Source organism: Haliotis rubra, unplaced genomic scaffold (genome assembly GCF_003918875.1).
Source record: "Haliotis rubra isolate DU_JTF1 unplaced genomic scaffold, ASM391887v1 Scf32, whole genome shotgun sequence".
In the NCBI taxonomy this organism is placed as follows: domain Eukaryota; kingdom Metazoa; phylum Mollusca; class Gastropoda; order Lepetellida; family Haliotidae; genus Haliotis; species Haliotis rubra.
This window is the reverse complement of record NW_025766991.1, coordinates 1,459,229-1,472,111: the sequence shown is the minus strand read 5'-3', so window position 1 is coordinate 1,472,111 and position 12,883 is coordinate 1,459,229. Positions and strand designations below refer to the sequence as shown.

Below are 12,883 nucleotides of genomic sequence, written 5' to 3'. Positions count from 1 at the left end.
CTGGCTGGACAACGGATTATCCGGTAGAAGATTGAGAAACTGGTCTGGGACTGACCATTGTCCAGTTGCTGTAGACTGCGTTTGTGTTGGATCTGGATTATTTGAGCGGTTCATTACGAGTGATTATTTATTCAGTGATGTTATCGATTAGGCCAAATAAACACAGATACTAACACAGATGACCATGAACAGAACACAGCAACCTGTCTTGAAGGGATATGTCCACTACTTGTCTATAGACAACACCACTTATGTATAGCTTTGTATGTCAGGGATGCACAACAGGTCTGTAGTCTAGTTCAGGTGTTTACGTGTTATATGAGACCCGTGAAGGTCCGGGTTAGAATTGATCTTCAGTAACCCATGCTTTTCGTAAGAGGCGACTAACGGGTGGTCAGGTTCGCTGACGTGGTTGACACACGTCATCGTATCCCAGTTGCGTAGATCGATGCGCATGCTGTTGTTATAATTAACATATATCTCAAATTTGAACGAAATCGGTGAAGACATACAGATTTTCGAAAAATCTACCGCTTCATAGTCTGTTTATCTCAGTGAGATAACCCTGGTATGAACGCGACATTGAACTCCATTTTAGACATATGAAGTGGCCAGGTTTCGTTGATTGTTAACGTCACAGTCAGCACCACTCCAGCTGTATGGCTGTTTATACGTTCATCATGCCGATGTTAATACAACGATATATGCCGTTGTTAATACTGACTGACTGACTGAGTTTGGTTTTACGCCGCTTTTGGCAATATTCCAGCAACATCACGTCGGGGGACACCAGAAATGGGCTTCACACATTGTACCTGATGTTAATACAGTGATATATGATAATGTTTATGCACAAATATATACCGATGTTAATAATCATGTATGACGATGTTTATTCAGCTGGCTGAATTTAGTTTTACGCCGCTTTTAGCAATATTCCAGCATTATCACGGCGGGGGACACCAGAAATGGGCTTCGCAAATTGTACCCATGTGGGGAATCGAACCCGGGTCTTCTGCGTGACGAGCGAACGCTTTAACCACTAGGCTACCCCCACCGCCCCTTTATTCAGAAATATATGACGATATTTCTACAGGCATATATGACGAAGCAGTACAAATGCCGATGTATGAATAATAACATATGACAATCATATTTTTGATCTTTTATCATTTTATCTTTTATCGTACACTAAGTGATTATTCATATCTGAAGTTCACCCTTTCATCATTCAGAATGTTGTAAATCCACTAATTTTCCAAATATGATTGTTAAATTTCTAAAATCTGAGTTTGTTGTTTTGTGACAACGAGGTGACGTTTCTTTCGCCCGTGAGTTTATATGGCGATGTTTGTACAGTAATATTACGAAGATGTTTACGCAGTAATACATCTTCAATACAGTATTACTTAGGTGACGTGCATACGTTGTATTCTGGAGCCATGTGTCGCCTATTTTTTTCAAGAATGTTCAATCGGGATGATCTCAAAATTAAATAACGCGAACCCAGTCGAGCAGAAATTTGTGACTTTCATATTTTTGTTTCTATGTTTCTGATATTTAAATCGGTGCTGTATATTTCGTCACGCTGGAAACATGGTTTTATTCAGAGCGTGTGTTCAGCGCAAGATTAAAAGTTCATTGTTAGTATCATTCACCGCTCTAATGACTGAGCATGAAATTAAGTCATCAGTACATTAATATCTATATTTTAATATATAATTGATTTTTACAACTTCTGAACTAACTGTAACAATGAGTCCAATGATAGTACATGATTCTCCATAACAAATCATCATCACCACCCCACCCCCCACCCCCACGCCCACCATGAAGTACGAACGGCCCCTTAGTCTTGTAACGACTTACGGCTATGATGGCTAAATCAATAATCCACACATCGCCTTACCCCGATATGTGTCACTGTGATGTAATACAATTCCTTGGTGACTTGTAGGTCGCATAAATGAGATCACGAAGCTGACCTCCGTATGCATGACAGGCTACAACGTGTTATTGCCGTCAGTCACCCGCAATACTGACTCGGTCATGCCAGCCATCATCACAAACCTAATTCAGTCTTTGTTCCCCGGTTTAATCATAGCGGATAAGCGAAACATGTTTGATTATCTGGCGATATTTTCAGCTGTCATACAGCTGAAACGATGCACCTAGTGCCCCGATTAATAAATATACTCTGCAATCATAGAACCGATTATTAAATGCAAAAGCAACACAGGGTGTTAGGGTTCGAACTCTGAAACGTGACTGACGGGCAATCATTCCTCATAGTTTCCTCATATCCGCGTCCGCCGTTGCTCAGAGGATGGGTGTACGGGAAGCGACCTCATATTAGCCCACGTACATTGAGCGTTTTAGGCACAGGTCCTTAAAAATACCTTTTGTCGAAATGTCAATACATCGTCATCATTGTCTATCTTAGGAAAGGCAAATCAATGAACGCGTGAAGTCACAGAATGTCCTGTAAGAATGCCGAGATCAGACAAGCACCAGATGACCTTACAATAGCTCTTGATGTAACCGCAAGTCGATATGACAACGCACTGGGTCTCACAGTAAGGGTATAAGTGATTTTCTCGGTGTCTTGGGTTGTGCAGTTCTTAATCTGTATGGTTAATTGTGCGTCTGTACCTTTTTATGGATTATACTTACGTAAAGTAAATTAGGTTCACTGCGTGTATTACCATTATGTCGATACGTGTAAACTTGTACAATAAACTACGGCCATGACGAACTCAAAGAGACCAGTATTTGTAGTTCGTTATATCCGTAGTTACAGTTTCCAAATTTTGCTAGCCAGTTGGACTAGCTATGCCTGAAAGTTACTAGAATACAAAACATTTCACTAGTCCGAAATTTGAATGTAGACGCGGGTTTCATCATTAAGCTGCTAATAGGATGGACATTTTTATCAGGCCACGATCTTGCATGATTTAAAAGTCGGAGAGTGTGATTTATTTACAAAATGACCCCATGACAATTCACTAGCCAGTCGAGCCAGTGACTGTGGAGATTTACTGGCTCGACTGTTGGCTATTTCGCACACTGGTTCGTTATATCCGTAGTTTGTTATAACACACTTCAACTAAAATACACAGCAAGTGGTCGAGACCCCAAAATATATACCTCCGTCAGTTCGTTATAAGCGTATGCTCGGAATGTGAGGTGAGGTGAAATTGGGTTTAACGTCGTACTTGAGAATATTTCGCTCATATGACGACGTGCATGCGTGTGTATGTGTAGGTGCGGCTGCTTGTACTAGCCCAGACTTAAGCTGGTTTTATAGTGCTAGCCCACTGAGATACAATGCAGCAGTGAAGCATGAATACCCCACTCAGACACATTATATTGACTCCGAGCCGACCAGTCCTTGTTGTACCCATTAATGCCGAGCGCCAGGCAGGGACCAACAAGTACCATATTTTAACGTCTTTTGGTATGACGCGGTCGGGGATCAAACCCGCGACCTTCCGCTCTCCGGACAGACGCTCTAACCAAAGTAGATTAGTGTGGTTCAAATATTTAAAAAAATATTGATATTTCTAACCCGGATATGCTCGGAAAGTAGATTAGTGTGGTTCAAATATTTAAATAAATAATATTGATATTTCTCACCCGGATATGTTTTTAAAAATATGAAATTAAGCGGTTTAGACGTTTTCGATATATGCTCTTTTGTTCAAGGAATATGGACAGGCTTACGTAAAAATATTCCGGTCATATGTGAATGTTCTGAATCACTTCAACATGCCTCTGGTTATATTATGTTAATATATATCGTTCCATAATGTATTTATTAATTTTAATCATATTACAAATGTGCATCTTGTTAATTATACGAAAGCTAAAGTATATATAAATCTATACTTATATGTCTATCAAAGAAATTAACAACCACCCGATGTTCTTTCATATGATATTACTATGATTAGTGAGTCAGCCATGAGACATGATGTTACTTTAGTTCAGCTATAGTTATATGAAATATTCGGGTGGTCTTAACATACTTTGAGCAGTATGTATTATAGCATCACGTGTTTTGGGACATCTGACGTCTTCTGGCTTTGTGTGATGAAGTTGTTCTTTGTTCCAGATCTGTGGCTCAAAGATCCTGGGGCTGAATGCAAGGGATCATTTCCGGGTGGGGTCATGAGGTCCGAACACGTAAGTACGCATGCGCTGCCTCCATACTTGATCACATGATCACGTGTAACAATTGTGTGAGTGGTTGGGTAAACACCGCCGTCAGAAATATTACAGCAATAGTACGCCCATGTCGACATTGTTGGCAATGTGAGGATCCGCACAGTAATGTGTCATTGTTATTATTTTCCGGGGCGGTGAGGTAGCCTTGTGGTTAAAGCGTTCGCCCGTTAGGCAAAAAACCCGAGTTCGATTCCCCACATTTGTACAATGAAACCCAGTTCTGGTGTCCCCCGATTTGATATTGCTGGAATATTGCTAAAAGCGGCGTAAAACCATTGTCACTCACTCATTATTTAGCGAGTTTTACCTTCACGGGTGAGACGATGTGAAATGGATTTATCCCGTTCAAGAATATTATATAGCAATGTGTGGCGAGTTGCTGAGCGAGTTGTGTGTGTGTCTGTTTGTACTAGTCCGGACTCATGCCGGTTCTGTTAACAGTGCAACTATCAGAGCGCAACTAAACATGGACACGTGTTTTATCCCCAGGTAGCACACCGTCCTTTAACGCTGTATGTTATGACGAGAACAGGGATCAAACCCCTAACTTCAACTCTCCTGGCAGACACCATATCCATTTGACCACGATTGTGGTTTTCCCTTCACTAATCGATAATCTTGATCAAAGTGGGGAATTGGTTTATTTATTCATTAAGACCAAACACAGACGTAAAGAGCAATGTGAGACGTGTTTCTGAAGACATGTTTTTAGGGTATATATGTGTATATTCTGTATATATGTAATAAGAGTACATCTCAGAATTCACGTGGTTACTTGAAAATAATTTAACATGGATGATTAATCGCAAAACCCTTCCCCGGCAATCCTCCAACCCATCCCCCGAGGTTTTGATCACCTTTAACTGATCATTACTCCGCAAAACACCTTTTCCTTCCGGAAGTGACATCACCAATCGCCGCCACTTCCGGCTTAGACAGTGTTTTGCCACATCAAAGAAGGGTTTTCAGCAATCCATCAGAATCCTTGTTAAATGTTACACCACGGCACTTTTGCCTCCCAACAAATACCACGACTCCATCATTGCCCCCTAACGGGATATATTCCTAGTGACAGGGAACTTGAGTTGTGTTTACTGAAACTCGGCTGATGCTTCGGACGTTCATGGCGAGGAGGGCAAACAAAAGAGGCGTGGGTGAGTCGTGCTGCAATCAAATCTTGACCTATTCGGTCCACTGTCCATTGGCAACTTGTAGCCCCTTCGGCTAGGAGATATGTCCTTATTGGATTGTCTGGATATTGTGGAATAATTACTGATGTCGATGCCGTTGCCGATGCCGACGCCGTTGCCGATGCCGATGCTGATGCCGCTTGCACCCAGTCCAGTAGTGGTCGAATTCCACTAATTCGTTACATGACCGTGACTACGGATAATGCCAGTCACCACTGCAGGGAGATCCGGATATTGGCCGAGCACTGGAAGCTGGTGGCGCCCGCTCGGCCAAATTGAACGGTTGTGTCAGTAGGCAATTGATTTGGCTTTCTTCTCGTAAGTATTTTCTCAGTCGCCCGTCTGTAATCGGCGTTACGACTGTAATTTTAACACAAGGTTTTCCATAAAATCTGATAAACGAGCCTTTTTTCATCAGAAGTAGTGATTTCTCCCTCGCTCTGTGCGGGTGGTTCTGCGAATAGCACCCAAAGGCTCCAAAGGAAGGTTTCGATTTTCGTGCCATCGCTGGGATCTCCCAGAATCCATTTCTCTGTGTGACTGAACTCTTTACACGCCTCACGGCTCATACAGGATCGCAGGCATGGATCTTGGACATCTTAAATGAATTCTATGTTGCTTGATGTATGAGTTCTTACAGGGGCGGTGGGGTAGCCTAGTGGTTAAAGCGTTGGCTCGTCACGCCGAAGACCCGGCTTCGAATCCCCACATGGGTACATTGGGTGAAGCCCATTTCTGGTGTCCCCCGCCGTGATGTTGCTGGAATATTGCTAAAAGCGGCGTAAAACCAAACTCAGTCAGTCAGTTCTTACTTAACCAGTCCTTGACGCTGTTTTACACATAAGCTTGCGTACAGAGGAAATGGCACATATCCTGTTTTGGACATATTTTCAAAAACAAAGTAAATATTTTGAAAGGTGTTTTGATTGTGACTTACAAGTGACAAACATTGTGTACACAACGTCAAAACACCACAGCAGCTGTGACGTGGCCACCGCCTCGCGTTCCAGTCTATTGTCTGAATAATGGATGTCTCCGGTGCCTTCTGGGGTCTGGTAATTGGGGAATCTTGTTTACTGAATAACTGTTTTCTAGGGATCTACAGTTTCTAGGGATCTGTAGGCACTGAAAATGATTCCTCGGCTACTGGCGACACACACACACACACACACACACACGCACGCACGCACGCACACGCACACGCACACGCACACACTCTTACTGCATTTCACACAGCCATTCCCTCTGTAACTGCTTGTCGACTGATATCATTGCTAGTAGTTCGAATCACCCTTTCGACAATAATTTTTAAAAATAAAATTCTAGACTTTTGCAATCGTAGACTGTATTTATATGTTATGATTATTAACACATATTTTAAATTTTAACGAAATCGGTGAAGAAATGAATATTTTAGAAAATTATACCGCTACACTTGTTACATAAAATGCACAAGGGCTGACGCTCGCGATGCTACAAACCTGATCGAAAACGGGACAGCCCGAATATTTTAACGTGCGGTTCAATCAAACCTTACGTTGTTCACACACAAGAAATGAGTTGAGCTTGTAGGTCATTCTGTTACCTTTCTGCTAATTGTATGTCTAACTGCATTTCATATTTGACCACTGACCCTCGCATTAGCACTACCCTCTGCTTTGAACAAACGTCTGGCCTCTCTTCGGTAAACATCAACAGTTTCCGTAGATGTTTTAGTGTCTTTGAAAGAGAAAACGGCTCAGCCTAGTTCCCGGGGTCTGCTGCGCTAACGCTTTGACACACGGATCTGAAGGTCCTTACCTATTGAATATAGTTCGCATCTTTCTTTTAGCAAATTTGATGACGAAAATATCGCCGTGTATGTCCCGTATCTTCCATCGTACCCATCCAGGGTAGGTTTAGCGGATATATGGTTCGATTGAAATAGCTAGGGAAAGCGTTTAGATCCATATAAATAATATTAATGATAGTTTTTGTCGTCATATTTAGACTCTGTATTTTTGCTATTAATATGAAAAGCCATGTATTTTCTATTTTTTTCTATTGCATACTGATAAAGTTCAATCTATTGTTTTTTAACTGTGGGTGTGCTTGTAAAATTGTGGACTCTCAGTGACATATAGTCCTTATCTTGAATTACTTTGGTACATATAATGTTTTTTCACAGAATGTTGTCACATTAAGTGTCTGAATCGGTTTGCAAAACAAAATGAAAACGTTATACCAATATTATTCAGAAATGTTTATGATAACAATAAACATGGTGAATCAAATGATCTATACACAAAAATACACACAAGTATATATACTGCTCAATACAATGAATTTGACACACTATTTTACTAAACTGAATATATAAATATACACAGTATGATTACCATGTCAATACATTACCATGAAAATACATACATTGCCAAAATAGTACATATATTTGAAGATGAACGTTTTAAACTGATGTACATTCCTCTATTTGTGATAATGAAACCTGTCCTGGGTACTGTAGTGTTTATGGCTTGACGCCAGTATCAGAGTTTGCTATATATTGATCATTTTGAGCATTAGAATAGATCTGATACAATAACCATATAATTTGATATCAGCAATTATTCAGCCAGATAGCAGTTAACAAGTTTAATTAAATGCTGCAATGGACTCTTTTTGCTTTACTTTATTACACTTTACAGCAGTGCATACATACATAGTTCAACACACAATCAGTGATTTTGCTTTGAATTTTGGAGAACCTGCTCTGAATTTATTGACCAATTTACTATTGAATTAAAATTTTATGGTGTGTATCTCCAAATTGCATCTTTTTGTAGATATTTGGGTATTGTGTTAACACCTAAACATATTTGTACTAAAGCACTAACTACTCTTGATGCACAGAGTAAAAAGGCTATTTTGACATTGTACAGGTATTAGAAGAAGGTTGGAAATAGACAATGTCAAGATTTATTTAAGATATTTGATGCTCAGCTTGTTTCTGTAGTGTGTTGTGGTGCAGAAGTATAGGGGACCTCATAGAGTTAATTATTGAAGATGTACAGCATAAAATGTGTAAATGTTTTCTCAAAATGTGTAAACCAACAAACAATGCTATGGTTTGGGGAGAATGTGCCAGAGCCCTCTCCAACCTGTCAACACCACAAGGGCTATTACGTATTGGTGCAGGCTAATGTATTTAGATGAACACAGACTGCCAATGCTACCTAATGGACGACTCTGGCTGTACCACATTGGCTACTCATATTCAAATATTCTGTTTGGGCTTGGATTTGAATATTTGTGGTTAACACAGGATCTGGGAAATGTGAAGATATTTATTCACCTTTATAAACCATGATTATCTGACAACCTGCAACAATCATGATGTAGTTCTGTCAACTGTTTATCTGATTCCTTCTATTAATATACTCATGCCAATAATGGTTGTCACCCCCTTCAAATTTTTTAATTGGAGAGGGGGTGTGGGTTGGGGGTGTGAGGTGTGTGTGGGGTTGGGGTGGGGAGATGGGTGACAACCATTATTGGCATGAGTATTTTTCATAATGTATCCATTTCCCTATTGCATAAAAACTGTAGCTGTACCTGGGGTTGGAGTGGGGTGGGGAATGGGATACTTTCAGTTTTATATACATGTACATGTATATCATAGTCATGTGATTTTCCATATCCAGTAGATAACACGCAGATGGTCACATGTGTAATCAACTTCTCGGTAGCATCAGGCAGATGTTGCCATACCATGACTATTGTTATACTTTTTAAGATCAATGCCTATATTGCATCACCATGATCAACCCCATGCGAAATGGATGTAATATTGAAATGATATATGCCAATTTAATAAAAATAATAAATATATTCTTTATCATTATTACGTTTTTGAAATCACACACATTGTTAAAAGTACATGGTTGAATTAATCAGTTATGTGTTTCAAATGTATTAGGTATATTTATTATTAATTCTATAATGTTCTAAACAACCATTTTCTAGTTACTATTACTGGGCGTTCATCAGTTTATTTCCAGCATACAACAGGAGAAAATGGGACCAAATCATCGAATTATGCGTCATCAATTTTGCTAAAATATAGATGCTAAAGTTCTGTATTCGATGTGGTCATTCAGATCCATGTTTTGTGTGTACGATTTCGAGACAATAGCGAGCTGACACAAAATATCAACGCACCTGTCGGTGTTGAAAATGGGGTCTGTGTTATTGTTTACATTACGCCCATTCGTGTCTCGAAACTGCATAAATAACGTTTTCGTGCAGATTTACGGAAACTGTCGATGTTTACCGAGGAGAGGCCAGACGTTTGTTCAAAGCAGAGGGTAGTGCTATTGCGAGGGTCAGTGGTCAAATATGAAATGCAGTTTGACAAATTGAATACAATTAGCAGAAAGGTAACAGAATGACCAACAAGCTCAACACATTTTCTTTGTGAAAAACGTAAGGTTTGATTGAACCGCACGATAAAATAATCGGGCTGTCCGGTTTTCGATCAGGGTTTTAGCATCACGAGTGTCACCCCTTGTGTATTTTATGTAACGAGCGTAGCGGTATAATTTTCTAAAATACTTATTTCTTCACTGACTTCGTTACAATTTACAATATATGTTAATTATAACATATAAAAACAATATTGTCCAAACAGTGATTCGAACCCCTGTGGGCCATAATGAGGAATATCATGAAATAAATCGAAGATGCTCTCTCATACAACATATGTTCTAACGTGGATCAGAGGGACTGAATCATTTTATGACTGAAATCTAGTATCATTTCTGGTGTCTCCCGCCATGACACAAATCTCGAGGACATTTTGAAATTTGACTTGTGACCGGTCGATGCGCTCTTGTGAACACCTGGTATAATTAATGCTTGATAATGACCCATAAACACGTTTATGGTATGGCAGGACTCTCAATGGACTTTTTACAGAGCTTCCATATGTTGAGAGGTTTAAATCGTTGACTAAATCTGTCACGTGTCTCCACCTACCTTCCGGCACGGTGGCCCAGTGGCTAGTATAACTGATGGGATTTGCTGACCCCGGAATTCGACTCTGGGTTTCTTCTCGATTACGAATTTTTATTTCACAGAGCCATATCCGTGCTCTTTGGTGGCTTTGGTGGTAGGTGTGTCGCATTCAGCTTAATGTTCGTGACGAATCTATATCTGCTTTCAAACAACGTGAACACGCACTCACTCACTCACGCACGTACGTACTCACAAACACACTCACTCACTCTGCCTGCATTCGATTGCCATAGAGCCAATGCTCAGAGCTTCAAGAGCGAGCTCTGTAGACAGCTAAATATTGATCTAGTAGCCAACAGCGTCAAAATAAGCTTACCCACGTCATTTGGTGCCAGAGCAATATTTAACGTTTTTCTACTTAAACATGCGGTGTGAGGGGTTGAGTTATCCTCACACACCAACAACAGCATAAAAGGCGGCCTAACATCCAAAGCTGTTTTCCTGGACATGATGTTAGCGTCTGCGAAAACCCTCTTGCCCGCTGGTAGAGACTATTAGTCATCCTACAAGCTGGTATCGATTTGTGCCTCCGTTCTCTTGCTGTCCGTCAGTGTCATGTATGTGTTCATCTATATTAAAAGCGTATTGTCTAAATACCACCTTTATGAAGCTGGCATTAGCTGTATGGAGCCATATGATTGGGCTGAGTGTCTGGAATTGGAGGGATTACGTCAAGGCTAACAGAAGATACGTAATCATGGATGACGTTGGACACAATTCAGCCTCGAATTACCTTATTGTATTTAACAGGTTCTGCTGGGTGATATAGGGATGGATAGTAGGGGAAATCTGAGGTTGTAAGTAGTCGATGGTTTTATGTTTTGAACAAAACACAATGTTTATTTTGTTTTGGGTTATTTTTATCACCCGGTTCCGTTATGATAGACTGTAAGTAATCGGGAGCGAGGGGTGAGTAAGGGTGGTTAGTATGGGTTTATCCTGTTTTGGTCTATTCCAGCTTTATCAAAATACCGCCAAAATACGCTTCATGTTTTGTACTTTTGAGGGACTCGAGCACGAGTGAACGCTTTAAGGTATACCAAACCGCGTCCAAATCGAGTATGGCCAAATCACTGCAAGATTGATTAACGTCAGTCAGTCAAGATGAGGATGACACGAAGTCAACTAAGTCACAAAGCCTGATCCAAATAGTAGCCTCAGACTAATCTTGCCTATACCGGTAAAGGATCGGATAGACAAGCTTTGTAATCTGGATTGTCGAATGTTATCGTATTAGCATGGACCATTGCTCAGACTATCGTTCACCGGATTACCGATTATTTGGAGCTGCCCTTAACAACAAACAAAACAAACATAAATAGCTGAAGCTATATTACTGTATGATAAAAGAGCACTAAGAAAATATATATGTACTTGTATTTATTTATGTATTTATTCGGACACTGGTTTGGATTCGATATACCATCCAGTTAAACTCGATATACGCCTAGTCAACGTTGGCGTTCTTTCTAAAAGTACACATTCACTCACTAATACACAAAATGTTTGGTAATGGGGATAAATAAACAGGAACAACGAGCAAGATTTTGGGGACAAGAAGCCCCTCGCATCTGGCATCAGAACCAGTGTGACCACCATTCCCTACTCCAGGATTACATCACGGGGGTTCTTATCACACGGCAAGTCAACACTGACTTCAAAATTCAAAATATTAATTCAGCCTGAGAAAAGGCGATGTGTCATGTTATCATTCTATGTGTAGCATTCAACAGGATGAAGTAATGAAAATGATAAACGGTCATAATCTTGGAGAGTGATAACTTGATGAGGTCATTTGGAGACAGATGTCAGTATCGGGCTAGATTCGGACATAAAGGCTACTTCAGCGCCTGGCACTGTCGGGCTGTCTCAATGTGTATGACTTAATCTGCTGTACTGATAAAATGCACGGGCACTTATATACTGGGCATTACATTTATCTCATGTCCCCTCGGACTTGGTTTATACAGGACCGTACATGTCCTAACATTGTTTATCTCATGTCCCCTCGGACCTGATATATACTAGACTAACAACCTGTCTCTGAAATGAACATATTTTACTGAAAAAAAAGTTCATAGTAAAAAAATATATATATAATGAAAAGGAGCCCTGAGACTTTCTTCATTTCCATTGGGGGAGCGGTGGGGGAGACTCCCCATTAATTGAAATTAAACACCAGTGACAGCTAGAGACCAACTGATAATTACAAGCCATGTGCTGGCTTGTGAATTCAGCAGATTGGTACAGACCCTGAAGCTGTGGAAATCTAGACTTGCCACATTTTCTAGACTTGCGTGGGCTTTCTTGGATATATTTGCTTCAGGGTCTGTACGAGAGACTAGGTATATACAGAACCTTACATATCCGGCAATGTGTTTATCACGTGTCTTTCTCTAACACTGACATTAGAT

At 40.3% G+C, this 12,883-nt stretch overlaps 1 protein-coding gene across 6 annotated transcripts in view; it reads left to right on the top strand.

Moving 5' to 3' along the window:
* Positions 1 to 12,883, top strand: part of LOC124283670 (sodium channel protein para-like) — a 116,633-nt gene that overhangs the window by 65,935 nt on the left and 37,815 nt on the right. For all 6 annotated transcript variants that reach the window (XM_046719664.1, XM_046719663.1, XM_046719662.1 and 3 more), the window contains exon 2: positions 4,115 to 4,185. The gene's annotated coding sequence lies outside the window, so the exon portion shown is untranslated. The remainder of the gene's footprint in view (positions 1 to 4,114; positions 4,186 to 12,883) is intronic.